The 24,650-nt window shown below is 48.0% G+C and overlaps 24 non-coding genes and 2 pseudogenes across 24 annotated transcripts; 9 read left to right on the top strand and 17 right to left on the bottom strand.

Annotated features, from left to right (window-relative positions):
• The first annotated feature begins 5,359 nt into the window (after positions 1-5,359).
• Positions 5,360-5,523, top strand: LOC134950979 (U1 spliceosomal RNA). The gene has a single exon (XR_010183802.1). It is a non-coding gene; the product is annotated as a U1 spliceosomal RNA (small nuclear RNA).
• Positions 5,524-5,675: 152 nt separating this feature from the next.
• LOC134952798 (U1 spliceosomal RNA) lies at positions 5,676-5,817 on the top strand (annotated as a pseudogene).
• Positions 5,818-6,511: 694 nt separating this feature from the next.
• On the top strand, positions 6,512-6,675 carry LOC134951190 (U1 spliceosomal RNA). Its single transcript, XR_010183976.1, has one exon. It is a non-coding gene; the product is annotated as a U1 spliceosomal RNA (small nuclear RNA).
• A 152-nt stretch (positions 6,676-6,827) lies between these two features.
• Positions 6,828-6,990, top strand: LOC134953200 (U1 spliceosomal RNA). Its single transcript, XR_010185481.1, has one exon. It is a non-coding gene; the product is annotated as a U1 spliceosomal RNA (small nuclear RNA).
• A 671-nt stretch (positions 6,991-7,661) lies between these two features.
• LOC134951237 (U1 spliceosomal RNA) lies at positions 7,662-7,825 on the top strand. Its single transcript, XR_010184015.1, has one exon. It is a non-coding gene; the product is annotated as a U1 spliceosomal RNA (small nuclear RNA).
• A 152-nt stretch (positions 7,826-7,977) lies between these two features.
• LOC134953572 (U1 spliceosomal RNA) lies at positions 7,978-8,140 on the top strand. The gene has a single exon (XR_010185648.1). It is a non-coding gene; the product is annotated as a U1 spliceosomal RNA (small nuclear RNA).
• A 671-nt stretch (positions 8,141-8,811) lies between these two features.
• LOC134951363 (U1 spliceosomal RNA) lies at positions 8,812-8,975 on the top strand. The gene has a single exon (XR_010184117.1). It is a non-coding gene; the product is annotated as a U1 spliceosomal RNA (small nuclear RNA).
• A 152-nt stretch (positions 8,976-9,127) lies between these two features.
• Positions 9,128-9,290, top strand: LOC134952007 (U1 spliceosomal RNA). Its single transcript, XR_010184633.1, has one exon. It is a non-coding gene; the product is annotated as a U1 spliceosomal RNA (small nuclear RNA).
• Positions 9,291-9,960: 670 nt separating this feature from the next.
• On the top strand, positions 9,961-10,124 carry LOC134950829 (U1 spliceosomal RNA). Its single transcript, XR_010183680.1, has one exon. It is a non-coding gene; the product is annotated as a U1 spliceosomal RNA (small nuclear RNA).
• A 2,141-nt stretch (positions 10,125-12,265) lies between these two features.
• On the bottom strand, positions 12,266-12,428 carry LOC134952470 (U1 spliceosomal RNA). Its single transcript, XR_010184984.1, has one exon. It is a non-coding gene; the product is annotated as a U1 spliceosomal RNA (small nuclear RNA).
• Positions 12,429-13,036: 608 nt separating this feature from the next.
• LOC134953115 (U1 spliceosomal RNA) lies at positions 13,037-13,181 on the bottom strand (annotated as a pseudogene).
• Positions 13,182-13,333: 152 nt separating this feature from the next.
• LOC134950415 (U1 spliceosomal RNA) lies at positions 13,334-13,497 on the bottom strand. The gene has a single exon (XR_010183337.1). It is a non-coding gene; the product is annotated as a U1 spliceosomal RNA (small nuclear RNA).
• A 670-nt stretch (positions 13,498-14,167) lies between these two features.
• LOC134952418 (U1 spliceosomal RNA) lies at positions 14,168-14,330 on the bottom strand. Its single transcript, XR_010184944.1, has one exon. It is a non-coding gene; the product is annotated as a U1 spliceosomal RNA (small nuclear RNA).
• Positions 14,331-14,482: 152 nt separating this feature from the next.
• Positions 14,483-14,646, bottom strand: LOC134950707 (U1 spliceosomal RNA). Its single transcript, XR_010183580.1, has one exon. It is a non-coding gene; the product is annotated as a U1 spliceosomal RNA (small nuclear RNA).
• Positions 14,647-15,307: 661 nt separating this feature from the next.
• LOC134952753 (U1 spliceosomal RNA) lies at positions 15,308-15,470 on the bottom strand. The gene has a single exon (XR_010185186.1). It is a non-coding gene; the product is annotated as a U1 spliceosomal RNA (small nuclear RNA).
• Positions 15,471-15,622: 152 nt separating this feature from the next.
• On the bottom strand, positions 15,623-15,786 carry LOC134950318 (U1 spliceosomal RNA). Its single transcript, XR_010183257.1, has one exon. It is a non-coding gene; the product is annotated as a U1 spliceosomal RNA (small nuclear RNA).
• A 2,613-nt stretch (positions 15,787-18,399) lies between these two features.
• On the bottom strand, positions 18,400-18,562 carry LOC134953252 (U1 spliceosomal RNA). The gene has a single exon (XR_010185519.1). It is a non-coding gene; the product is annotated as a U1 spliceosomal RNA (small nuclear RNA).
• Positions 18,563-18,714: 152 nt separating this feature from the next.
• LOC134951689 (U1 spliceosomal RNA) lies at positions 18,715-18,878 on the bottom strand. The gene has a single exon (XR_010184383.1). It is a non-coding gene; the product is annotated as a U1 spliceosomal RNA (small nuclear RNA).
• A 671-nt stretch (positions 18,879-19,549) lies between these two features.
• LOC134953005 (U1 spliceosomal RNA) lies at positions 19,550-19,712 on the bottom strand. The gene has a single exon (XR_010185355.1). It is a non-coding gene; the product is annotated as a U1 spliceosomal RNA (small nuclear RNA).
• A 152-nt stretch (positions 19,713-19,864) lies between these two features.
• On the bottom strand, positions 19,865-20,028 carry LOC134951665 (U1 spliceosomal RNA). Its single transcript, XR_010184363.1, has one exon. It is a non-coding gene; the product is annotated as a U1 spliceosomal RNA (small nuclear RNA).
• Positions 20,029-20,699: 671 nt separating this feature from the next.
• LOC134953441 (U1 spliceosomal RNA) lies at positions 20,700-20,862 on the bottom strand. Its single transcript, XR_010185580.1, has one exon. It is a non-coding gene; the product is annotated as a U1 spliceosomal RNA (small nuclear RNA).
• A 152-nt stretch (positions 20,863-21,014) lies between these two features.
• On the bottom strand, positions 21,015-21,178 carry LOC134951728 (U1 spliceosomal RNA). Its single transcript, XR_010184415.1, has one exon. It is a non-coding gene; the product is annotated as a U1 spliceosomal RNA (small nuclear RNA).
• A 670-nt stretch (positions 21,179-21,848) lies between these two features.
• LOC134952519 (U1 spliceosomal RNA) lies at positions 21,849-22,011 on the bottom strand. The gene has a single exon (XR_010185024.1). It is a non-coding gene; the product is annotated as a U1 spliceosomal RNA (small nuclear RNA).
• Positions 22,012-22,163: 152 nt separating this feature from the next.
• On the bottom strand, positions 22,164-22,327 carry LOC134951863 (U1 spliceosomal RNA). The gene has a single exon (XR_010184523.1). It is a non-coding gene; the product is annotated as a U1 spliceosomal RNA (small nuclear RNA).
• A 675-nt stretch (positions 22,328-23,002) lies between these two features.
• Positions 23,003-23,165, bottom strand: LOC134952197 (U1 spliceosomal RNA). Its single transcript, XR_010184772.1, has one exon. It is a non-coding gene; the product is annotated as a U1 spliceosomal RNA (small nuclear RNA).
• Positions 23,166-23,317: 152 nt separating this feature from the next.
• On the bottom strand, positions 23,318-23,481 carry LOC134950495 (U1 spliceosomal RNA). Its single transcript, XR_010183404.1, has one exon. It is a non-coding gene; the product is annotated as a U1 spliceosomal RNA (small nuclear RNA).
• Between the last annotated feature and the right edge of the window lie 1,169 nt (positions 23,482-24,650).

Genomic DNA, 24,650 nt, shown 5'->3' with positions numbered 1-24,650 from the left:
GTGTGAACTGTCTCCTCCCTCTATGCCCCTCCTCCAGACTCCAGTTTTAGAATTGTGCCCAGTGAGACTGGATGCACTACAGGGGAGCTCTACTGAGTTTCTCTGAAAAGACTTATGTTAGTTTTTCTTATTTTCAGGGAGGCTGCTGGCAACAGTCTCCCTGCTTCGTGGGACTTAGGGGAGAGAAGTATGACCAACTTCTAGTGAGTTCAATGGCTCTACTTCTGGCTGACAGGACACCATTAGCTCCTGAGGGTGCTGATCGCTGGGTACGCCTAGATGCCCACTCCCGTAGCCTGCCATCACCCCCTTACAGAGCCAGAAGTCAGAAGACAGGCGAGTAGCAGAAGAACAGATGGCATTCTGAGGTACCACGCAGCGAGCGGAATGCTGTGCGCCATGCTCCCACACAAACACAGGCACTGCAGGGTGCAGGGCGTTGGGGGGGGGGGCACCCTGGGCAGCATAAATTCCTCACAAAAGGCTGGCAAAAGTGGACATTAGTGCCTGGGCACTGTCCTTACCCCACCAGCGTAATTAATTATTTGTTTCTGAGCGGGACAGAAGCGTGCCATTACAGCGGCGGGGCTTCTTCCTCACCTCACCAGCACATCTATAGAGCGTTACAAGTCTATCACTATAGAGTTTATTATTTCCCAGACTGTGTACTTTTGACGCTGGGTTGTGAGCTGAAAAATCCCATCTGTCCCTCTGACAGATTTACTGTAGGTCTATCCCCCATAAGCCGATGTGTCTGTGGGTACTTGGTACATGTGTGTCAACATGTCGGTGGCTGAATGTTTTTCCCAAGAGGAAACTATATTAGGAATGCAGACATATGATGGTGGCCCTGTTGGCACCACCAATAACTGACTGGGTGAAAGTTTCAGTAATATCAGAGTGAGGTTGGATAAATCTGTGTCCCAGACACAGATGTAGAGAAAAGATGTGATGTTCATGGCTATGCTTCTTTTCCCTCAGGCCCCGCAAAAATGTTATTTTGCCCAGTTACTACACACTGATACTGACTCGGATACTGATTCCTATGTCGACCATAATATTTCCTGATTAGATCCAATATTGGCAAGGAGCATTCAGTACATGATTGTGGATATTAAGGACATATTAACATCACTGAGGACCCTGCTGTTCCTGACAAAGGGGTCTATATGTATGTATATATATAGATATATAATGAAAGCTGATGTAACGTTCCTCCATCTCTGTTTGAGAAAGTCTGGGCCAGCTCGACAAGATGGTTTCAAATCCCCAAAAGGTTTCCGGTTGTTTATTCATTTCCTGCCGCGGACAGAATAAAGTGGGAATCACCCCCTGTTCTGCATGGGGCCCTGTCACAAATCCAGCGGATCGTATGCAGGAAGCTACATTATTTCTAGTTATGTAACCACGGGTACATTACTTAGACCTGCCATTACATGCGCATGGGTGAGTAGTAGTATTCAAGAATTGGTCGAATACCTTGTCATCCGATATAGATATCCTGGAGACATGGGATGCTCCTTACGTTGGATCATATCAAGGACACTGCAGCATACTTACGACTGCAAGGGATATAGGACTCTTGAGTTCACGGGCCAATTTCATGGCAGTCTCGGATAGGAGGGCATTGTGGATTCACCAAGGGAATGCTGATGCTGACTCCAAGAAGAAAGGGAGTCTCTTCCCTATGAAGGTGAAGCCTTGTTTGGCGACGGCCTAGTTAATTTGATCTCGGCAGCTCCCGCAGGTAAGTCAACCTTCTTGCCCTATGTTCCCTCTCAACGGATGAAGACGCATCATTATCTAACGCAGTCATTTTGGCCCAATAGATATGCAAGAAGTTAAGATTCCCCTTTCTTTGCAGGTAGAGGAAGGAGAAGAGGGAAGAGGTCTGTAGCCTCTTCAAGATCGCAGGAGCAGAGATCGTCCTCTGCTTCTGCCAAATCCACTGCATGACGCTGGGGCTCTCTTGCAGGAGCCCACACCAGTGGGGGCACGTCTAAAACACTTCAGTCAGTTCTGGAATAATTTGGACCTGGACTCGTGGGTTTTACAAATAGTGTCCCAAGGGTACAAACTGGGGTTTCAAGACGTTCCCCCTCACCGATTGTTCAAATCGGCCTTAGTCAGCAGGGAGAAGGCTTTTATTCAAGCCTCTTCGTGGTCCCGAAGCCGGAAGGCTCAGTCAGACCAATCTGAAATCTGAAATCCCTCAATTTCTACCTAAAGAAATTCAATTTCAAGATGGAATCTCTCAGGGTAGGGATCTCCAGTCCGGAGGAAGGAGATTTCATGGTTTTGGTAGACATAAGGATGCCTACTTACATGTTCCGTTTAGCCACTGCATCAAGCTACCTGAGGTTTGCAATTCAGTATTGTCATTACCAATTTCAGACGTTGCCGTTTGGTCTGTCCACGGCTCCGAGGATTTTCACCAGGGTGATGGCGGAAATGATGGTTCTCCTTCGCAAGCAAGGAGTCACAATTATCCCGTACTTGGATGATCTCTTGATAAAGGCGAGATCCAGGGACCAGTTGTTGCAAAACATTGCACTCTCCCTGACAGTTCTTCAACAACATGGTTGGCTCCTAAACTTGCCAAAATCGCAGTTGGTCCCAATGACGCGGTTGTTGTTTTTGGGAGTGATACTGGACACAGAAGAGGTTTTCTTCCAGTGGAAAGGCTATGGAGATCCAGAGTCTGGTCAAACAAATTCTGAAACCAGCAAGAGTGTTAATCCATCAATGCATTCGGTTGCTGGGGAAGATGGTTGCGGCCTACGAGGCCATTCAGTTTGGCAGGTTCCATGCTAGAGTGTTCCAGTGGGACCTGTTGGACAAGTGGTCCGGATCCCACCTACACATACACCGGAGGATAATCCTATCTTCCAAGACCAGAATATCACTCCATTGGCGGCTGCACAGTTCTCACCTCCTAGAGGGGCGATGGTTCGGGATCCAGGACTGGATCCTAGGGACCACGGATGCAACCCTCCGAGGCTGGGGAGCAGTCACACAGGGGGAAAACATCCAAGGAAGATGGTCAAGTCGGGAAAGTTGTCTCCACATAAATGTTCTGGAGTTAAGGGCCATTTAATAACTGCAGACACAGTACGCACTGGGACGGGTGCCCTGCATCCTCTACGGACTAAGAGAAAAGGATTTACCGGTAGGTATTAAAATCCTATTTTCTCTAACGTCCTAGAGGATGCTGGGGACTCTGTAAGGACCATGGGGATAGACGGGCTCCGCAGGAGACATGGGCACTTTAAGAAAGACTTTAGTTCTGGGTGTGCAGTGGCTCCTCCCTCTATGCCCCTCCTCCATACCTCAGTTTGATACTGTGCCCAGTGGAAACTGTGTGCTTTTCAGGAGCTCTCCTGAGCTTTCTGACAGAAAGTATTTTGTTAGGTTTTTAATTTTCAGGGAGCACTGCTGGCAACAGACTCCCTGCATCGAGGGACTGAGGGGAGAGAAGCAGCCCTACTCTCTGAGTTGCAAGGTCCTGCTTCTTAGGCTACTGGACACCATTAGCTCCAGCGGGATTGGTACGCAGGATCTCACCCTCGCCGTCCGTCCCAGAGCCGCGCCGCCGTCCCCCTCGCAGAGCCGGAAGATAGAAGCCGGGTGAGTATGAGAAGAAAAGAGACTTCAGCGGTGGCAGAAGACTTCATGATCTTCACTGAAGTAATGCACAGCACTGCAGCTGTGCGCCATTGCTCCCATACACCTCACATACTCTGGTCACTGTAAGGGTGCAGGGCGCCCTGGGCAGCAATATAAACCTCTTTTTGCCAAAAATATAACATATATACAGCTGAGCACTGTATATATGTATGAGCCCCCGCCAATTTTACAGTTTAAGCGGGACAGAGGCCCGCCGCCGAGGGGGCGGGGCTTCTCCCTCAGCACTCACCAGCGCCATTTTTTCTCCACAGCACCGCTGAGGCAGCTCCCCAGACTCTCGCCTGCTGAAACCACGGTAGACAAGAGGGTTGAAAAGAGGAGGGGGGGCACATAATTCGGCGCAAATTACATACAGCAGCACTACTGGGCAAACATTAAGTTACTGTGTTATTCCTGGGTTATATAGCGCTGGGGTGTGTGCTGGCATACTCTCTCTCTCTGTCTCTCCAAAGGGCCTTGTGGGGAAACTGTTTTCAGAAAAAGCATTCCCTGTGTGTGTGGTGTGTCGGTACACGTGTGTCGACATGTCTGAGGAAGAAGGCTATATTAGAGAGGAGCGGGAGCAAATTAATGTGGTGTCTCTGCGACAGCTGATTGGATGGATATGTGGAATGTTTTAAATGCTAGTGTAAACTCAGTGCACAAAAGATTAGACAAGGCTGAAGCTTTGGGACAGTCAGGGTCTCAACCCATGCCTGATCCTATGTCGCAGGGACTGTCAGGGTCTCATAAGCGCCCACTATCCCAGATTGTTGACACAGATACTGACACGGATTCTGACTCCAGTGTCGATTACGATGATGCAAAGTTACAGCCAAAATTGGCAAAATCCATTCGATATAGGATTATGGCAATAAAAGATGTTTTGCACATCACAGAGGAACCCCCTGTCCCTGACAAGAGGGTACATAAGTACAAGGGAAAGAAGCCTGAGGTAACCTTTCCCCCCTCACACGAGCTGAACGAGTTATGTGAAAAAGCCTGGGAATCTCAAGATAAAAGACTGCAGATTTCCAAAAGGATTCTTATGGCGTATCCTTTCCCATCAATGGATAGGTTAAGATGGGAATCCTCCCCTAGGGTGGACAAAGCATTAACACGCTTATCCAAGAAGGTAGCCCTCCCGTCCCAGGATACGGCTACCCTCAAAGAGTCTGCTGACCGCAAACAGGAGATAACCCTGAAGTCCATTTATACACATTCGGGTACCTTACTCAGACCGGCAATTGCGTCGGCCTGGGTGTGTAGTGCTGTAGCAGCATGGACGGATACCTTATCTGAGGGGATGGATACCCTAGATAAGGATACTATTTTATTGACCCTGGGGCATATAAGAGATGCTGTCCTATATGTGTGTATGCAAAGTACAGGTGGTGCTGCAGGGCTCACACCCTTTTACTTGTCTTGTAGAGCAACTCTGGAGCTGTTATTGGATCCATCTGCTGCAGGACTTCCCCCAGGAATGCTTGCACTAGTTGTTGCATTTGGTTTGTTGTTTGGGGGTGCTTCAGTATTAGGCAGCCTTCTGCCCTACCATGTTCATCTGAAAATATGTGTTCTCCCTGCAGTTGTTGTCCCCAGATGAGAGTTCCCTTGTGCTGCCTCAGTTGAATCTCCTTTACATGACAGAGATGTGCCTGAGCAGCGGCCCTCCCCAGCCCTATCCCAAGTCATACTTATTTTGCATAGGAGATACCATGGTCATGAAGATTGTTCTCCCAGGGTGAGGTTCATTCATTGCATTCTGGGTATGCTGACCCCTGTGATTTCCACAAATGTGGGAAACTCGACTGCATTATTTGTGGTAGTGGGGGACTGTGTTTGTTCTTTCCTCTGGTCAGCTCTGGTAAAAGTCAGATTTATTTGTCTCAGATCTTCCTCTAGCCTTGTTCTTCTATCGAGAGTTTCCTTGTGCTGCCTCAGTTGGATCTACTTCACTTGACAGGGGGGTGCCCGAGCAGCGACCCTCCCCAGCTCTAGCCCAACTCCTACTTACCTGCCAGGTGAGATACTATGATCATGAAGTTGCTTCTCCCAGGACAAGGATCACCCATTGCACTCTGGGTGTGCTGCTCCTGCGATTTCCCCAAATGTGGGAAACTTGACTGCATAATTTGTGTTTCCCCTGGTCAGCTCTCATATAATTCAGATCTCTTTGTCTCAGGTCTCTCTCCAGCCTAGTTTGCTGTCTGTTTCCACTTCTTTTTTCTTGAGCCCCTCCCTTCTATACCCTAGTGCACTATCCTGACTTCTCCTCCCGTCTGCTTACTTAGTGCCTTACAATGCACAATGCAAACTACAGGTAGTGCTGCAGGGCCCACACCCTTTTACTTGCCTTACAGAGCAGCTCTGGAGCTGTTACAGTGCCCAGCTGCTGCAAGAAATCAGCTTGAATGCTTCAGGGGCTGGGGCATAGCCAACATGAGCCCCACACCGAAGGAGGGTGGAGGTGTTTAATGCGAACTAGGGGTCATCCAAGCGCCGCAAAAGGCCGCCATGCCCTGCACGCCCCTCTTCTCTATTCATATGCAGATGAGGGTTGATGCCAACTTTGACCCACTGCTTGGATGACATCACCATATGCAAATCCATCTGCTGCAGGCCTTCCCCCAGGAATGCTTGCACTAGTTGTTGCATTTGGTTTGTTGTTTGGGGGTGCTTCAGTATTAGGCAGCCTCTGCCCTCCCATGTTCATCTGAAAATATGTGTTCTCCCTGCAGTTGTTGCCCCCAGATGAGAGTTCCCTTGTGCTGCCTCAGTTGAATCTCCTTTACTTGACAGAGATGTGCCTGAGCAGCGGCCCTCCCCAGCTCTATCCCAAATCATACTTATTTTGCATAGGAAATACCATGGTCATGAAGATTGTTTTCCCAGGGTGAGGTTCATTCATTGCATTCTGGGTATGCTGACCCCTGTGATTTCCCCAAATGTGGGAAACTGGACTGCATTATTTGTGGTAGTGAGGGACTGTGTTTGTGCTTTCCTCTGGTCAGCTCTGGTAAAAGTCAGATTTCTTTGTCTCAGATCTTCCTCTAGCCTTGTTCTTCTTTTGAGAGTTCCCTTGTGCTGCCTCAGTTGGATCTCCTTCACTTGACAGGGGGGTGCCCGAGCAGCGACCCTCCCCAGCTCTAGCCCAGCTCCTACTTACCTGCCAGGTGAGATACTATGATCATGAAGGTGCTTCTCCCAGGGCAAGGCTCACCCATTGCACTCTGGGTGTGCAACTCCTGCGGTTTCCCCAAATGTTGGACACTTGACTGCATAATTTGTGTTTCACCTGGTCGGCTCTCGTATAATTCAGATCTCTTTGTCTCAGGTCTCTCTCCAGCCTAATGTGCAGTCTGTTTCCACTTCTCTTTTCTTGAGTTGCTCCCTTCTATGCCCTTGCACACTATCCTGACTTCTCCCGTCTGCTTACTTTGTGCCTTCCAACGCACAATGCAAACTACAGGTAGTGCTGCAGGGCCCACACCCTTTTACTTGCCTTACAGAGCAGCTCTGGAGCTGTTACAGTGCCCAGCTGCTGCAAGAAATCAGCTTGAATGCTTCAGGGGCTGGGGCATAGCCATCATGAGCCCCACACCGAAGGAGGGTGGAGGTGTTTAATGCGAACTAGGGGTCATCCAAGCACCGCAAAAGGCCGCCATGCCCTGCATGCCAATTTTCTCTTTTCATATGCAGACGAGGGTTGAAGCCAACTTTGACCCACTGCTTGGATGACATCACCATATGCAAATCCATCTGCTGCAGGCCTTCCCCCAGGAATGCTTGCACTAGTTGTTGCATTTGGTTTGTTGTTTGGGGGTGCTTCAGTATTAGGCAGCCTTCTGCCCTCCCATGTTCATCTGAAAATATGTGTAACTCCTGCAGTTGTTGTCCCCAGATGAGAGTTCCCTTGTGCTGCCTCAGTTGAATCTCCTTTACTTGACAGAGATGTGCCTGAGCAGCGGCCCTCCCCAGCCCTATCCCAAATCATACTTATTTTGCATAGGAGATACCATGGTCATGAAGATTGTTCTCCCAGGGTGAGGTTCATTCATTGCATTCTGGGTATGCTGACCCCTGTTATTTCCCCAAATGTGGTAAACTTGACAGCATTATTTGTGGTAGTGGGGGACTGTGTTTGTGCTTTCCTCTGGTCAGCTTTGGTAAAAGTCAGATTTCTTTGTCTCAGATCTTCCTCTAGCCTTGTTCTTCTTTCGAGAGTTCCCTTGTGCTGCCTCAGTTGGATCTCCTTCACTTGACAGGGGGGTGCCCGAGCAGCGACCCTCCCCAGCTCTAGCCCAACTCCTTCTTACCTGCTAGGTAAGATACTATGATCATGAAGGTGCTTCTCCCAGGGCAAGGCTCACCAATTGCACTCTGGGTGTGCTGCTCCTGCGATTTCCCCAAATGTGGGAAACTTGACTGCATAATTTGTGTTTCCCCTGGTCGGCTCTCGTATAATTCAGATCTCTTTGTCTCATGTCTCTCTCCAGCCTAGTTTGCTGTCTGTTTACACTTCTTTTTTCTTGAGCCGCTCCCTTCTATGCCCTTGCGCACTATCCTGACTTCTCCCGTCTGCTTAATTTGTGCCTTCCAACGCACAATGCGAACTACAGGTAGTGCTGCAGGGCCCACGCCCTTTTACTTGCCTTACAGAGCAGCTCTGGAGCTGTTACAGTGCCCAGCTGCTGCAAGAAATCAGCTTGAATGCTTCAGGGGCTGGGGCATGGCCAACATGAGCCCCACAGAGAAGGAGGGTGGGGGTATTTAATGCGAACTAGGGGTCATCCAAGCGCTGCAAAAGGCCGCCATGCCCTGCATACCCCTTTTCTCTTTTCATATGCAGATGAGGGTTCCAGCCAACTTTGGCCCACTGCTTGGATGACATCACCGTATGCAAATCCGTCTTCTGCAGACCTTTCCCCAGGAATGCTTGTACTAGTTGTTGCATTTGGTTTGTTGTTTGGGGGTGCTTCAGTATTAGGCAGCCTTCTGCCCTCCCATGTTCATCTGAAAATATGTGTTCTCCCTGCAGTTGTTGTCCCCAGATGAGAGTTCCCTTGTGCTGCCTCAGTTGAATCTCTTTTACTTGACAGAGATGTGCCTGAGCAGCGGCCCTCCCCAGCCCTATCCCAAATCATACTTATTTTGCATAGGAGATACCATGGTCATGAAGATTGTTCTCCCAGGGTGAGGTTCATTCATTGCATTCTGGGTATGCTGACCCCTGTGATTTCCCCAAATGTGGGAAACTTGACTGCATTATTTGTGGTAGTGAGTGACTGTGTTTGTGCTTTCCTCTGGTCAGCTCTGGTAAAAGTCAGATTTCTTTGTCTCAGATCTTCCTCTAGCCTTGTTCTTCTTTCGAGAGTTTCCTTGTGCTGCCTCAGTTGGATCTCCTTCACTTGACAGGGGGGTGCCCGAGCAGCGACCCTCCCCAGCTCTAGCCCAACTCCTACTTACCTGCCAGGTGAGATACTATGATCATGAAGGTGCTTCTCCCAGGGCAAGGCTCACCCATTGCACTCTGGGTGTGCTGCTCCTGCGATTTCCCCAAATGTGGGAAACTTGACTGCATAATTTGTGTTTCCCCTGGTCGGCTCTCGTATAATTCAGATCTCTTTGTCTCAGGTCTCTCTCCAGCCTAGTTTGCTGTCTGTTTCCACTTCTCTTTTCTTGAGCCGCTCCCTTCTATGCCCTTGCGCACTATCCTGTCTTCTCCCGTCTGCTTACTTTTTGCCTTCCAACGCACAATGCGAACTACAGGTAGTGCTGCAGGTCCCACACCCTTTTATTTGCCTTACAGAGCAGCTCTGGAGCTGTTACAGTGCCAACTGCTGCAAGAAATCAGCTTGAATGCTTCAGGGGCTGGGGCATAGCCAACATGAGCCCCACACCGAAGGAGGGTGGAGGTGTTTAATGCGAGCTAGGGGTCATCCAAGCGCCGCAAAAGGCTGCCATGCCCTGCACGCCCCTTTTCTCTTTTCATATGCAGACGAGGGTTGAAGCCAACTTTGACCCACTGCTTGGATGACATCACCATATGCAAATCCATCTGCTGCAGGCCTTCCCCCAGGAATGCTTGCACTAGTTGTTGCATTTTGTTTGTTGTTTGGGGGTGCTTCAGTATTAGGTAGCCTTCTGCCCTCCCATGTTCATCTGAAAATATGTGTTCTCCCTGCAGTTGTTGTCCCCAGATGAGAGTTCCCTTGTGCTGCCTCAGTTGAATCTCCTTTACTTGACAGAGATGTGCCTGAGCAGCGGCCCTCCCCAGCCCTATCCCAAATCATACTTATTTTGCATAGGAGATACCATGGTCATGAAGATTGTTCTCCCAGGGTGAGGTTCATTCATTGCATTCTGGGTTTGCTGACCCCTGTGATTTCCACAAATGTGGGAAACTCGACTGCATTATTTGTGGTAGTGGGGGACTGTGTTTGTGCTTTCCTCTGGTCAGCTCTGGTAAAAGTCAGATTTCTTTGTCTCAGATTTTCCTCTAGCCTTGTTCTTCTTTCGAGAGTTCCCTTGTGCTGCCTCAGTTGGATCTCCTTCACTTGACAGGGGGCTGCCCGAGCAGCGACCCTCCCCAGCTCTAGCACATGTAAGTTTGTTTTTATTTTACTACATTGTGGTTTGTGGCTCTATACCATGTAATGCATGTCTTTTAACAGTAGTCAAGTCTTCCAATGTGCTTGTTAGTGAAACCCAATACATAGCTTTATTTTATTTTGTTTCTTCAAATATTGAATGCATATGTCTTATAACTTTTTTTTTCAATATATAAACATTTTTATTATAAGATTTTCAATGACACAAGTACATCCAAGTTGCAGATTATGGGTTGTGAAGGACAAATCAACCATATAAACAATTTAAGCAATTTAAATTGCATGCAGGTAGTAGAATATCAAACTCCTTGGATGAGAGTTGGTCGTAATAAACTAGGATAGAAAAGAATAAAGTAGAAAATAAGATTTTAAACCTACCGGTAAATCTTTTTCTCGTAGTCCGTAGAGGGTGCTGGGGACTCCGTAAGGACCATGGGGATAGACGGGCTCCGCAGGAGACATGGGCACTTTAAGAAAGACTTTAGTTCTGGGTGTGCACTGGCTCCTCCCTCTATGCGCCTCTATGCCACAGTTAGAGAAACTGTGCCCAGAGGAGACTGACAGTATGAGGAAAGGATTTTGTTAATCCAGGGCAAGATTCATACCAGCCACACCAATCACACCGTATAACTTGTGATAAACTACCCAGTTATGAGTACGAAAAAACAACATACTGTAGCATCAGTGCAGGACCGATGCAACTATAACATAACCCTTATTGAAGCAATAACTATATACAAGTATTGCAGAAGTAGTCCGCACTTGGGACGGGCGCCCAGCATCCTCTACGGACTACGAGAAAAAGATTTACCGGTAGGTTTAAAATCTTATTTTCTCTAACGTCCTAGAGGATGCTGGGGACTCCATAAGGACCATGGGGATTATACCAAAGCTCCAAAACGGGCGGGAGAGTGCGGATGACTCTGCAGCACCGATTGAGCAAACATGAGTTCCTCCTCAGCCAGGGTATCAAACTTATAGTATTTTAAAAAGGTGTTTGAACCTGACCAAGTGCCGACTCTGCAGCACCGATTGAGCAAACATGAGTTCCTCCTCAGCCAGGGTATCAAACTTATAGTATTTTGAAAAGGTGTTTGAACCTGACACAGCTGTAGTGCCGAGACCCCTCGGGCAGCCGCCCAAGAAGAGCCCACTTTCCTCGTGGAATGGGCCTAGACCGATTTCGGTAACTGCAATCCAGCCATAGAATGCGCTTGCTGAATCGTGTTACAAATCCAGCGAGCAATAGCCTGCTTTGAAGCAGGGGCACCAATCTTGTTGGTTGCATACAGGACAAACAGCGCTTCAGTTTTCCTGACTCTAGCCGTCCTGGCCACGTAAATTTTCAAAGCCCTGACCACATCAAGTAACTCGGAATCCTCCAAGTCACGCGTAGCCAAAGGCACCACAATAGATTGGTTCATATGAAAAGATGAGACCACTTTTGGTAGGAATTGAGGATGGGTCCGCAATTCCGCTCTATCCACATGGAACACCAAATATGGGCTTTTATGTGACAAAGCCGCTAATTCCGACACTCGCCTAGCCGAAGCCAAGGCTAATAACATGACCACCTTCCACGTGAGATATGTTAACTCCACCGTTTTAAGGCTGCTAAAAACTGCTAGCGAGCAATCAACTCAGAATGACCCCCATAGTGTATTGCAAGAAAATATCTGTAAATCCAATGGTACCGTAAGTACTTCTTTGCGGGGCGAGAACATCTCCCCTAAGTGAAGTCAGCCCTATGAATAGAGTTTGTGTGATCCCTGTGCAGCAGTCACAGAAAGGGTTCATCTCTGCAGTTTGTCACTCAAATTACATTGTTGCATTTTTTCTAGAAGTGGATCTGAGAGCTGTTACCCGCAGACCAGCTACAATAATTATCCTGGGATAGTGCGCAAGGGCATAGAAGGGAGCGGCTCAAGAAAAGAGAAGTGGAAACAGACAGCAAACTAGGCTGGGGAGAGACCTGAGACAAAGAGATCTGAATTATACGAGAGCCGACCAGGGGAAACACAAATTATGCAGTCAAGTTTCCCACATTTGGGGAAATCGCAGGAGCAGCACACCCAGAGTGCAATGGGTGAGCCTTGCCCTGGGAGAAGCACCTTCATGATCATAGTATCTTACCTGGCAGGTAAGTAGGAGTTGGGCTAGAGCTGGGGAGGGTCGCTGCTCGGGCACCCCCCTGTCAAGTGAAGGAGATCCAACTGAGGCAGCACAAGGAAGCACCCCCAAACAACAAACCAAATGCAACAACTAGTACAAGCATTCCTGGGGGAAGGTCTGCAGAAGACGGATTTGCATACGGTGATGTCATCCAAGCAGTGGGCCAAAGTTGTCTGGAACCCTCATCTGCATATGAAAAGAGAAAAGGGGTATGCAGGGCATGGCGGCCTTTTGCGGCGCTTGGATGACCCCTAGTTCGCATTAAATACCCCCACCCTCCTTCTGTGTGGGGCTCATGTTGGCCATGCCCCAGCCCCTGAAGCATTCAAGCTGATTTCTTGCAGCAGCTGGGCACTGTAACAGCTCCAGAGCTGCTCTGTAAGGCAAGTAAAAGGGTGTGGGCCCTGCAGCACTACCTGTAGTTTGCATTGTGCATTGTAAGGCACAAAGTAAGCAGACGGGAGGAGAAGTCAGGATAGTGCACAAGGGTATAGAAGGGAGGGGCTCAAGAAAAAAGAAGTGGAAACAGACAGCAAACTAGGCTGGAGAGAGACCTGAGACAAAGAGATCTGAATTATATGAGAGCCGACCAGGGAAACACAAATTACGCAGTCAAGTTTCCCACATTTGGGGAAATCACAGGGGCAGCACACCCAGAGTGCAATGGGTGATCCTTGCCCAGGGAGAAGCAACTTCATGATCATAGTATCTCACCTGGCAGGTAAGTAGGAGTTGGGCTAGAGCTGGGGAGGGTCGCTGCTCGGGCACCCCCCTGTCAAGTGAAGGAGATCCAACTGAGGCAGCACAAGGGAACTCTCGAAAGAAGAACAAGGCTAGAGGAAAATCTGAGACAAAGAAATCTGACTTTTACCAGAGCTGACCAGAGGAAAGCACAAACACAGTCCCCCACTACCACAAATAATGCAGTCGAGTTTCCCACATTTAGGGAAATCACAGGGGTCAGCATACCCAGAATGCAATGAATGAACCTCACCCTGGGAGAACAATCTTCATGACCATGGTATCTCCTATGCAAAATAAGTATGATTTGGGATAGGGCTGGGGAGGGCCGCTGCTCAGGCACATCTCTGTCAAGTAAAGGAGATTCAACTGAGGCAGCACAAGGGAACTCTCATCTGGGGACAACAACTGCAGGAGTTACACATATTTTCAGATGAACATGGGAGGGCAGAAGGCTGCCTAATACTGAAGCACCCCCAAACAACAAACCAAATGCAACAACTAGTGCAAGCATTCCTGGGGGAAGGCTGCAGCAGATGGATTTGCATATGGTGATGTCATCCAAGCAGTGGGTCAAAGTTGGCTTCAACCCTCGTCTGCATATGAAAAGAGAAAAGGGGCGTGCAGGGCATGGCGGCCTTTTGCGGCGATTGGATGACCCCTAGTTCGCATTAAACACCTCCACCCTCCTTCGGTGTGGGGCTCATGTTGGCTATGCCCCAGCCCCTGAAGCATTCAAGCTGATTTCTTGCAGCAGCTAGGCACTGTAACAGCTCCAGAGCTGCTCTGTAAGGCAAGTAAAAGGGCGTGGGCCCTGCAGCACTACCTTTAGTTCGCATTGTGCGTTGGAAGGCACAAATTAAGCAGACGGGAGAAGTCAGGATAGTGCGCAAGGGCATAGAAGGGAGCGGCTCAAGAAAAAAGAAGTGGAAATAGACAGCAAACTAGGCTGGAGAGAGACCTGAGACAAAGAGATCTGAATTATACGAGAGCCGACCAGGGGAAACACAAATTATGCAGTCAAGTTTCCCACATTTGGGGAAATCGCAGGAGCAGCACACCCAGAGTGCAATGGGTGAGACTTGCCCTGGGAGAAGCACCTTCATGATCATAGTATCTCACCTGGCAGGTAAGTAGGATTTGGGATAGAGCTGGGGAGGGTCGCTGCTCGGGCACCCCCCTGTCAAGTGAAGTAGATCCAACTGAGGCAGCACAAGGAAACTCTCGATAGAAGATCAAGGCTAGAGGAAGATCTGAGACAAATAAATCTGACTTTTACCAGAGCTGACCAGAGGAAAGAACAAACACAGTCCCCCACTGCCACAAATAATGCAGTCGAGTTTCCCACATTTGGGGAAATCATAGGGGTCAGCATACCCAGAATGCAATGAATGAACCTCACCCTGGGAGAACAATCTTCATGACCATGGTATCTCCTATGCAAAATAAGTATGACTTGGGATGGGGCTGGGGAGGGCCGCTGCTCAGGCACATCTCTGTCAAGTAAAGGAGATTCAACTGAGGCAGCACAAGGGAACTCTCATCTGGGGACAACAACTGCAGGGAGAACACAAATTTTCAGATGAACATTGGAGGGCAGAAGGCTGCATAATACTGAAGCACCCCCAAACAACAAACCAAATGCAACAACTAGTGCAAGCATTCCTGGGGGAAGGCCTGCAGCAGATGGATTTGCATATGGTGATGTCATCCAAGCAGTGGGTCAAAGTTGGCTTCAACCCTCGTCTGCATATGAAAAGAGAAAAGGGGCGTGCAGGGCATGGCGGCCTTTTGCGGCGCTTGGATGACCCCTAGTTCGCATTAAACACCTCCACCCTCCTTCGGTGTGGGGCTATGCCCCAGCCCCTGAAGCATTCAAGCTGATTTCTTGCAGCAGCTGGGCACTGTAACAGCTCCAGAGCTGCTCTGTAAGGCAAGTAAAAGGGTGTGGGCCCTGCAGCACTACCTGTAGTTTGCATTGTGCGTTGGAAGGCACAAAGTAAGCAGACGGGAGAAGTCAGGATAGTGCGCAAGGGCATAGGAGGGAGCAACTCAAGAAAAGAGAAGTGGAAACAGACAGCAAACTAGGCTGGAGAGAGACCTGAGACAAAGAGATCTGAATTATACGAGAGCCGACCAGAGGAAACACAAATTATGCAGTCAAGTGTCCAACATTTGGGGAAACCGCAGGAGCAGCACACCCAGAGTGCAATGGGTGAGCCTTGCCCTGGGAGAAGCACCTTCATGATCATAGTATCTCACCTGGCAGGTAAGTAGGAGTTGGGCTAGAGCTGGGGAGGGTCGCTGCTCGGGCACCCCCCTGTCAAGTGAAGGAGATCCAACTGAGGCAGCACATGGAAACTCTCGAAAGAAGAACAAGGCTAGAGGAAGATCTGAGACAAATAAATCTGACTTTTACCAGAGCTGACCAGAGGAAAGCACAAACACAGTCCCCCACTACCACAAATAATGCAGTCGAGTTTCCCACATTTGGGGAAATCACAGGGGTCAGCATACCCAGAATGCAATGAATGAACCTCACCCTGGGAGAACAATCTTCATGACCATGGTATCTCCTATGCAAAATAAGTATGATTTGGGATAGGGCTGGGGAGGGCCGCTGCTCAGGCACATCTCTGTCAAGAATTTATAAAGTCTATACATATATATAACCAAATGTCAATATATATATATAGAACCCAGCGCTCCTATCAAAACTTATCTATTTCACCAATTTGTTGCTTATTTAATCTTTATACATCTATTAATTTTCACCATATATTATAAAATGCTGCTCCCATAGGTAGTACTGTTCTACCAATAATAAACCAAATTTTAAAGATAATCACACTTGTTATTAAGGGAGCACAAAAAATAAAATATACAAGCTCTTTATTTTTAAAAAATATATATAGACAGAAGAAACCCACATTCAATAAAATACAAAGGAGTCAACATATATAGGCACCACTATCCATATCTAAATGTAATCAGGATCTATTTCATATTGCCCTTGATGACAACGGAATGTTTATTAAAGTGTCCAAAAAATCCTCCTGGATACAGCTGTTGTAATTTAATCATTACTTTCCAATTGTAATTGATACATTAAATTCCTTCTTGTGGATGAACAGCAACAGTTGTAACCAACGCCTCTTATTTACTGCAGTTAAAGTTCATATGTAACTCACGTGAGTAATGAAAGAAAACAGGGGGAGAGCGCTGTGATGGTTGGTGAAACACAGCGGTATGCTACGACCCCCGTTAACCGTGGCTGGATCTTATTGGCACTCGCGGTCGGGATATTTCTCCCTGCCGTGGGGTAGAGACCTCCTTTTGCTCGGTCTCAAATTGCTTTTTCCCCTTCACCGCTGTCTTTACATCAGACGTCCGCCGTGATGTAGCTCGTTCATGAACGGGCTTATATCTCAGCAATCAGAGTGTCCGGTAATCACCTTCCTTACGCGTTTTTCCGCTGTTATCCAAGAGCGGTTTCGTCAGAGGATACATCAGCAGCCTAGCAGGCTCTTTTTAAAATGCACCGGACCAATAGCATTACTAATTAGTTGATTGGATACATACATGTACTAATTGGATGCATACATGTAATGACTCACATATGGAACAACTTTCTAATTGCAATTGCACATATAAAGGCATTTCATAATATAAAAATAAGCAACATGGTGATTAAAAATAATAATAAAATAAGCAACAAGGTGGTTTAAAAAATAACAGAAAATATATAATCTATATACAGATTAACCTATAATCTTTCAATCAATACCTCATATCTATAATCACATATACATAATTCAGAGACTCAGCACTAAGGATCCCCATTTACTTATATAAAACCTTTTAGGGTAACATAAATCCATGCCACTACTAAAGCAGTTCTTGTGGCGCAGGGGAAACATCAAATGCACTCTATGCAGCTAGTCCCATGTTCGAATCCAACCTGCTCAGCTTAACATCCATATTATTTATTTACTTTTAATGGGATCATTCTATCAATTCATTTTTACCTTTAATTTTTGTTAATATTATTTCTATATTTCATTATTTTAACCCCTGGAATAACTACATTGCTGTTTAAACAACAAAAAGAATTGAAGAAAAAATAAATATTAAACAGACAATTTAAGGATTCGAAGATTTAAATATTTAAAGATTTTAAAATTTAAAACAGGGAGGGGGGGGCCTTTTGGGAGAAGGAGGGGAAAAAAATAAAAATAGAAAAAAAAATATATATAGAACCAAGAGAAAGTGTAAAAAGAGGATGGAGGAAGAAATCTGATGTTCATCATTACTAGTGGATTTTACTAAAGAACTTTAAAGGAACACACACAACAGGATTATACAGTTTCATCCTAAGAGGAAAGCTGTTTCCAAAATAGCTACTTCTAATAATTTTGTTTATTTATTAAACATACAATAAATGGATATTCAATAAATAATATATTAGGTAAATCAATAGATAAAATCTTCAGAGACTGCCAATGTTGTTCAGTTCGATGCTCTCATTCAGACCATCAGGTGTAAGGGTACCCAAAGAAAAAATCCAAAATGCCTCCCTTGTCAAGTAAAGGAGATTCAACTGAGGCAGCACAAGGGAACTCTCATCTGGGGACAACAACTGCAGGGAGAACACATATTTTCAGATGAACATGGGAGGGCAGAAGGCTGCCTAATACTGAAGCACCCCCAAACAACAAACCAAATGCAACAACTAGTACAAGCATTCCTGGGGGAAGGCCTGCAGCAGATGGATTTGCATATGGTGATGTCATCCAAGCAGTGGGTCAAAGTTGGCTTCAACCCTCGTCTGCATATGAAAAGAGAAAAGGGGCGTGCAGGGCATGGCGGCCTTTTGCGGCGCTTGGATGACCCCTAGTTCGCATTAAACACCTCCACCCTACTTCGGTGTGGGGCTCATGTTGGCTATGCCCCAGCCCCTGAAGCATTCAAGCTGATTACTTGCAGCAGCTGGGCACTGTAATAGCTCCAGAGCTGCTCTGTAAGGCAACTAAAAGGGTGTGGGCCCTGCAGCAATACCTGTAGTTCGCATTGTGCGTTGGACGGCACAAAGTAAGCAGACGGGAGAAGTCAAGATAGTGCGCAAGGGCATAGAAGGGAGTGGCTCAAGAAAAGAGAAGTGTAAACAGACAGCAAACTAGGCTGGAGAGAGACATGAGACAAAGAGATCTGAATTATACGAGAGCCGACCAGGGGAAACACAAATTATGCAGTCAAGTTTCCCACATTTGGGGATATCGCAGGAGCAGCACACCCAGAGTGCAATTGGTGAGCCTTGCCCTGGGAGAAGCACCTTCATGATCATAGTATCTCACCTAGCAGGTAAGTAGGAGTTGGGCTAGAGCTGGGGAGGGTCGCTGCTCGGGCACCCCCCTGTCAAGTGAAGGAGATCCAACTGAGGCAGCACAAGGGAACTCTCGAAAGAAGAACAAGGCTAGAGGAAGATCTGAGACAAAGAAATCTGACTTTTACCAGAGCTGACCAGAGGAAAGCACAAACACAGTCCCCCACTACCACAAATAATGCTGTCAAGTTTACCACATTTGGGGAAATAACAGGGGTCAGCATACCCAGAATGCAATGAATGAACCTCACCCTGAGAGAACAATCTTCATGACCATGGTATCTCCTATGCAAAATAAGTATGAGTTGGGATAGGGCTGGAGAGGGCCGCTGCTCAGGCACATCTCTGTCAAGTAAAGGAGATTCAACTGAGGCAGCACAAGGGAACTCTCATCTGGGGACAACAACTGCAGGAGGTACACATATTTTCAGATGAACATGGGAGGGCAGAAGGCTGCCTAATACTGAAGCACCCCCAAACAACAAACCAAATGCAACAACTAGTGCAAGCATTCCTGGGGGAAGGCCTGCAGCAGATGGATTTGCATATGGTGATGTCATCCAAGCAGTGGGTCAAAGTTGGCTTCAACCCTCGTCTGCATATGAAAAGATAAAATTGGCATGCAGGGCATGGCGGCCTTTTGCGGTGCTTGGATGACCCCTAGTTCGCATTAAACACCTCCACCCTCCTTCGGTGTGGGGCTCATGATGGCTATGCCCCAGCCCCTGAAGCATTCAAGCTGATTTCTTGCAGCAGCTGGGCACTGTAACAGCTCCAGAGCTGCTCTGTAAGGCAAGTAAAAGGGTGTGGGCCCTGCAGCACTACCTGTAGTTTGCATTGTGCGTTGGAAGGCACAAAGTAAGCAGACGGGAGAAGTCAGGACAGTGCGCAAGGGCATAGAAGGGAGCAACTCAAGAAAAGAGAAGTGGAAACAGACTGCAAATTAGGCTGGAGAGAGACCTGAGACAAAGAGATCTGAATTATACGAGAGCCGACCAGGTGAAACACAAATTATGCAGTCAAGTGTCCAACATTTGGGGAAACCGCAGGAGTAGCACACCCAGAGTGCAATGGGTGAGCCTTGCCCTGGGAGAAGCACCTTCATGATCATAGTATCTCACCTGGCAGGTAAGTAGGAGCTGGGCTAGAGCTGGGGAGGGTCGCTGCTCGGGCACCCCCCTGTCAAGTGAAGGAGATCCAACTGAGGCAGCACAAGGGAACTCTCGAAAGAAGAACAAGGCTAGAGGAAGATCTGAGACAAAGAAATCTGACTTTTACCAGAGCTGACCAGAGGAAAGCACAAACACAGTCCCTCACTACCACAAATAATGCAGTCCAGTTTCCCACATTTAGGGAAATCACAGGGGTCAGCATACCCAGAATGCAATGAATGAACCTCACCCTGGGAAAACAATCTTCATGACCATGGTATCTCCTATGCAAAATAAGTATGATTTGGGATAGAGCTGGGGAGGGCCGCTGCTCAGGCACATCGCTGTCAAGTAAAGGAGATTCAACTGAGGCAGCACAAGGGAACTCTCATCGGGGGACAACAACTGCAGGGAGAACACAAATTTTCAGATGAACATGGGAGGGCAGAAGGCTGCCTAATACTGAAGCACCCCCAAACAACAAACCAAATGCAACAACTAGTGCAAGCATTCCTGGGGGAAGGCCTGCAGCAGATGGATTTGCATATGGTGATGTCATCCAAGCAGTGGGTCAAAGTTGGCTTCAACACTCATCTGCATATGAATAGAGAAGAGGGGCATGCAGGGCATGGCGGCCTTTTGCGGCGCTTGGATGACCCCTAGTTCGCATTAAACACCTCCACCCTCCTTCGGTGTGGGGCTCATGTTGGCTATGCCCCAGCCCCTGAAGCATTCAAGCTGATTTCTTGCAGCAGCTGGGCACTGTAACAGCTCCAGAGCTGCTCTGTAAGGCAAGTAAAAGGGTGTGGGCCCTGCAGCACTACCTGTAGTTCGCATTGTTCGTTGGAAGGCACAAAGTAAGCAGACGGGAGAAGTCAGGATAGTGCGCAAGGGCATAGAAGGGAGCGGCTCAAGAAAAGAGAAGTGGAAACAGACAGCAAACTAGGCTGGAGAGAGACCTGAGACAAAGACATCTGAATTATACGAGAGCCGACCAGGGGAAACACAAATTATGCAGTCAAGTTTCCCACATTTGGGGAAATCACAGGGGCAGCACACCAAGAGTGCGATGGGTGAGCCTTGCCCTGGGAGAAGCACCTACATGATCATAGTATCTCACCTGGCAGGTAAGTAGGAGTTAGGCTAGAGCTGGGGAGGGTCGCTGCTCGGGCACCCCCCTGTCAAGTGAAGGAGATCCAACTGAGGCAGCACAAGGGAACTCTCGAAAGAAGAACAAGGCTAGAGGAAGATCTGAGACAAAGAAATCTGACTTTTACCAGAGCTGACCAGAGGAAACCACAAACACAGCCCCCCACTACCACAAATAATGCAGTCGAGTTTCCAACATTTGGGGAAATCACAGGGGTCAGCATACCCAGAATGCAATGAATGAACCTCACCCTGGGAGAACAATCTTCATGACCATGGTATCTCCTATGCAAAATAAGTATGATTTGGGACAGGGCTGGGGAGGGCCGCTGCTCAGGCACATCTCTGTCAAGTAAAGGCAATTCAACTGAGGCAGCACAAGGGAACTCTCATCTTGGGACAACAACTGCAGGGAGAACACATATTTTCAGATGAACATGGGAGGGCAGAAGGCTGCCTAATACTGAAGCACCCCCAAACAACAAACCAAATGCAACAACTAGTGCAAGCATTCCTGGGGAAGGCCTGCAGCAGATGGATTTGCATATGGTGATGTCATCCAAGCAGTGGGTCAAAGTTGGCTTCAACCCTCATCTGCATATGAAAAGAAAAAAGGGATGTGCAGGGAATGGCGGCCTTTTGCGGCGCTTGGATGACCCCTAATTCGCATTAAACATCTCCACCCTCCTTCGGTGTGGGGCTCATGTTGGTTATGCCCCAGCCCCTGAAGCATTCAAGCTGATTTCTTGCAGCAGCTGGGCACTGTAACAGCTCCAGAGCTGCTCTGTAAAGCATGTAAAAGGGTGTGGGCCCTGCAGCACTACCTGTAGTTTGCATTGTGCGTTGGAAGGCACAAAGTAAGCAGACAGGAGAGGTCAGAATAGTGCGCAAGGGCATAGAAGGGAGCGGCTCAAGAAAAGAGAAGTGGAAACAGACAGCAAACTAGGCTGGAGAGAGACCTGAGACAAAGAGATCTGAATTATACGAGAGCCGACCAGGGGAAACACAAATTATGCAGTCAAGTTTCCCACATTTGGGGAAATCACAGGGGCAGCACACCCAGAGTGCAATGGGTGAGCCTTGCCCTGGGAGAAGCACCTACATGATCATAGTATCTCACCTGGCAGGTAAGTAGGAATTGGGCTAGAGCTGGGTAGGGTCGCTGCTCGGGCACTTCCCTGTCAAGTGAAGGAGATCCAACTGAGTCAGCACAAGGGAACTCTCGAAAGAAGAACAAGGCTAGAGGAAGATCTGAGACAAATAAATCTGACTTTTACCAGAGCTGACCAGAGGAAAGCACAAACACAGTCCCCCACTACCACAAATAATGAAGTCGAGTTTCCCACATTTGGGGAAATCACAGGGGTCAGCATACCCAGAATGCAATGAATGAACCTCACCCTGGGATAACAGTCTTCATTACCATGATATCTCCTATGCAAAATAAGTATGATTTGGGGTAGGGCTGGGGAGGGCCGCTGCTCAGGCACATCTCTGTCAAGTAAAGGAGATTCAACTGAGGCAGCACAAGGGAACTCTCATCTGGGGACAACAACTGCAGGGAGAACACATATTTTCAGATGAACATGGGAGGGCAGAAGGCTGCCTAATACTGAAGCACCCCCAAACAACAAACCAAATGCAACAACTAGTACAAGCATTCCTGGGGGAAGGTCTGCAGAAGACGGATTTGCATACAGTGATGTCATCCAAGCAGTGGGCCAAAGTTGGCTGGAACCCTCATCTGCATATGAAAAGAGAAAAGGGGTATGCAGGGAATGGCGGCCTTTTGCGGCGCTTGGATGACCCTTAGTTCGCATTAAACACCCCCACCCTCCTTCGGTGTGGGGCTCATGTTGGCAATGCCCCAGCCCCTGAAGCATTCAAGCTGATTTCTTGCAGCAGCTTGGCACTGTAACAGCTCCAGAGCTGCTCTGTAATGCAAGTAAAAGTTTGTGGGCCCTGCAGCACTACCTGTAGTTTGCATTGTGCATTGGAAGGCACAAAGTAAGCAGACAGGAGGAGAAGTCAGGATAGTGCACAAGGGTATAGAAGGGAGGGGCTCAAAAAAAAAAGAAGTGGAAACAGACTGCAAACTAGGCTGGAGAGAGACCTGAGACAAAGAGATCTGAATTATATGAAAGCCGACCAGTGGAAACACAAATTATGCAGTCAAGTTTCCCACATTTGGGGAAATCACAGGGGCAGCACACCCAGAGTGCAATGGGTGAGCCTTGCCCTGGGAGAAGCACCTTCATGATCATAGTATCTCACCTGGCAGGTAAGTAGGAGTTGGGCTAGAGCTGGGGAGGGTCGCTGCTTGGGCACCCCCCTGTCAAGTAAAGGAGATCCAACTGAGGCAGCACAAGGGAACTCTCGAAAGAAGAACAAGGCTAGAGGAAGATCTGAGACAAAGAAATCTGACTTTTACCAGAGCTGACCAGAGGAAAGCACAAACACAGTCCCCCACTACCACAAATAATGCAGTCAAGTTTCCCACATTTGGGGAAATCACAGGGGTCAGCATACCCAGAATGCAATGAATGAACCTCACCCTGGGAGAACAATCTTCATGACCATGGTATCTCCTATGCAAAATAAGTATGATTTGGGATAGGGCTGGGGAGGGCCGCTGCTCAGGCACATCTCTGTCAAGTAAAGAAGATTCAACTGAGGCAGCACAAGGGAACTCTCATCTGGGGACAACAACTGCAGGGAGAACACATATTTTCAGATGAACATGGGAGGGCAGAAGGCTGCCTAATACTGAAGCACCCCCAAACAACAAACCAAATGCAACAACTAGTGCAAGCATTCCTGGAGGAAGGCCTGCAGCAGATGGATTTGCATATGGTGATGTCATCCAAGCAGTGGGTCAAAGTTGGCTTCAACCCTCGTCTGCATATGAAAAGAGAAAAGGGGCGTGCAGGGCATGTCGGCCTTTTGCAGCGCTTGGATGACCCCTAGTTCGCATTAAACACCTCCACGCTCCTTCGGTGTGGGGCTCATGTTGGCTATGCCCCAGCCCCTGAAGCATTCAAGCTGATTTCTTGCAGAAGCTGGGCACTGTAACAGCTCCAGAGCTGCTCTGTATGGCAAGTAAAAGGGTGTGGGCCCTGCAGCACTACCTGTAGTTCGCATTGTGCGTTGGAAGGCACAAAGTAAGCAGATGGGAGAAGTCAGGATAGTGCGCAAGGGCATAGAACGGAGCGGCTCAAGAAAAGAGAAGTGGAAACTGACAGCAAACTAGGCTGGAGAGCTCTTCTGTCTATATTTTGCAAACCTGCTCTTGTCCTCTCCAGCTGCTCCATGTAGATTTGACGTCTGGAAAGGTGCATAACCCACTGACAAGCAGGCACACTCCTGCATGAGTTTTCTCTCTCACTAGCTGGATGATACACAATCATTTGCATGTGCTCCACCTCCGACACACCACCCACCCAACCACCCAGTGACCAGAGCCACCCACAAGCCAACTGGCTCCGTGATTTAATTTGCACAGTGTAGTCATCCAGGCAGCATGTCCTTCTCAATGGAAGGATCTCTGGTTCCATGGAATCTTCCACATTGGAATGCTGCGGAATAAAAAGGATTTAAATATTCAGCTTGCTAGCATTCAATGTACCTGCGGCTTGGCTTTAGCACATGGGTCTTCATCCTGTGGCCCTCCAGCTGCTGTGAAACTACACATCCCAGCATGCCCTGCCACAGTTTTGCTATTAAGGTATGCTAAAACTGAGGCAGGGCATGCTGGGATGTGTAGTTCCACAGCAT

Source organism: Pseudophryne corroboree, chromosome 8 (genome assembly GCF_028390025.1).
Source record: "Pseudophryne corroboree isolate aPseCor3 chromosome 8, aPseCor3.hap2, whole genome shotgun sequence".
In the NCBI taxonomy this organism is placed as follows: Eukaryota; Metazoa; Chordata; class Amphibia; order Anura; family Myobatrachidae; genus Pseudophryne; species Pseudophryne corroboree.
Note: the sequence above shows the minus strand (reverse complement) of the source record. Positions and strands in the feature narration are given on the sequence as shown.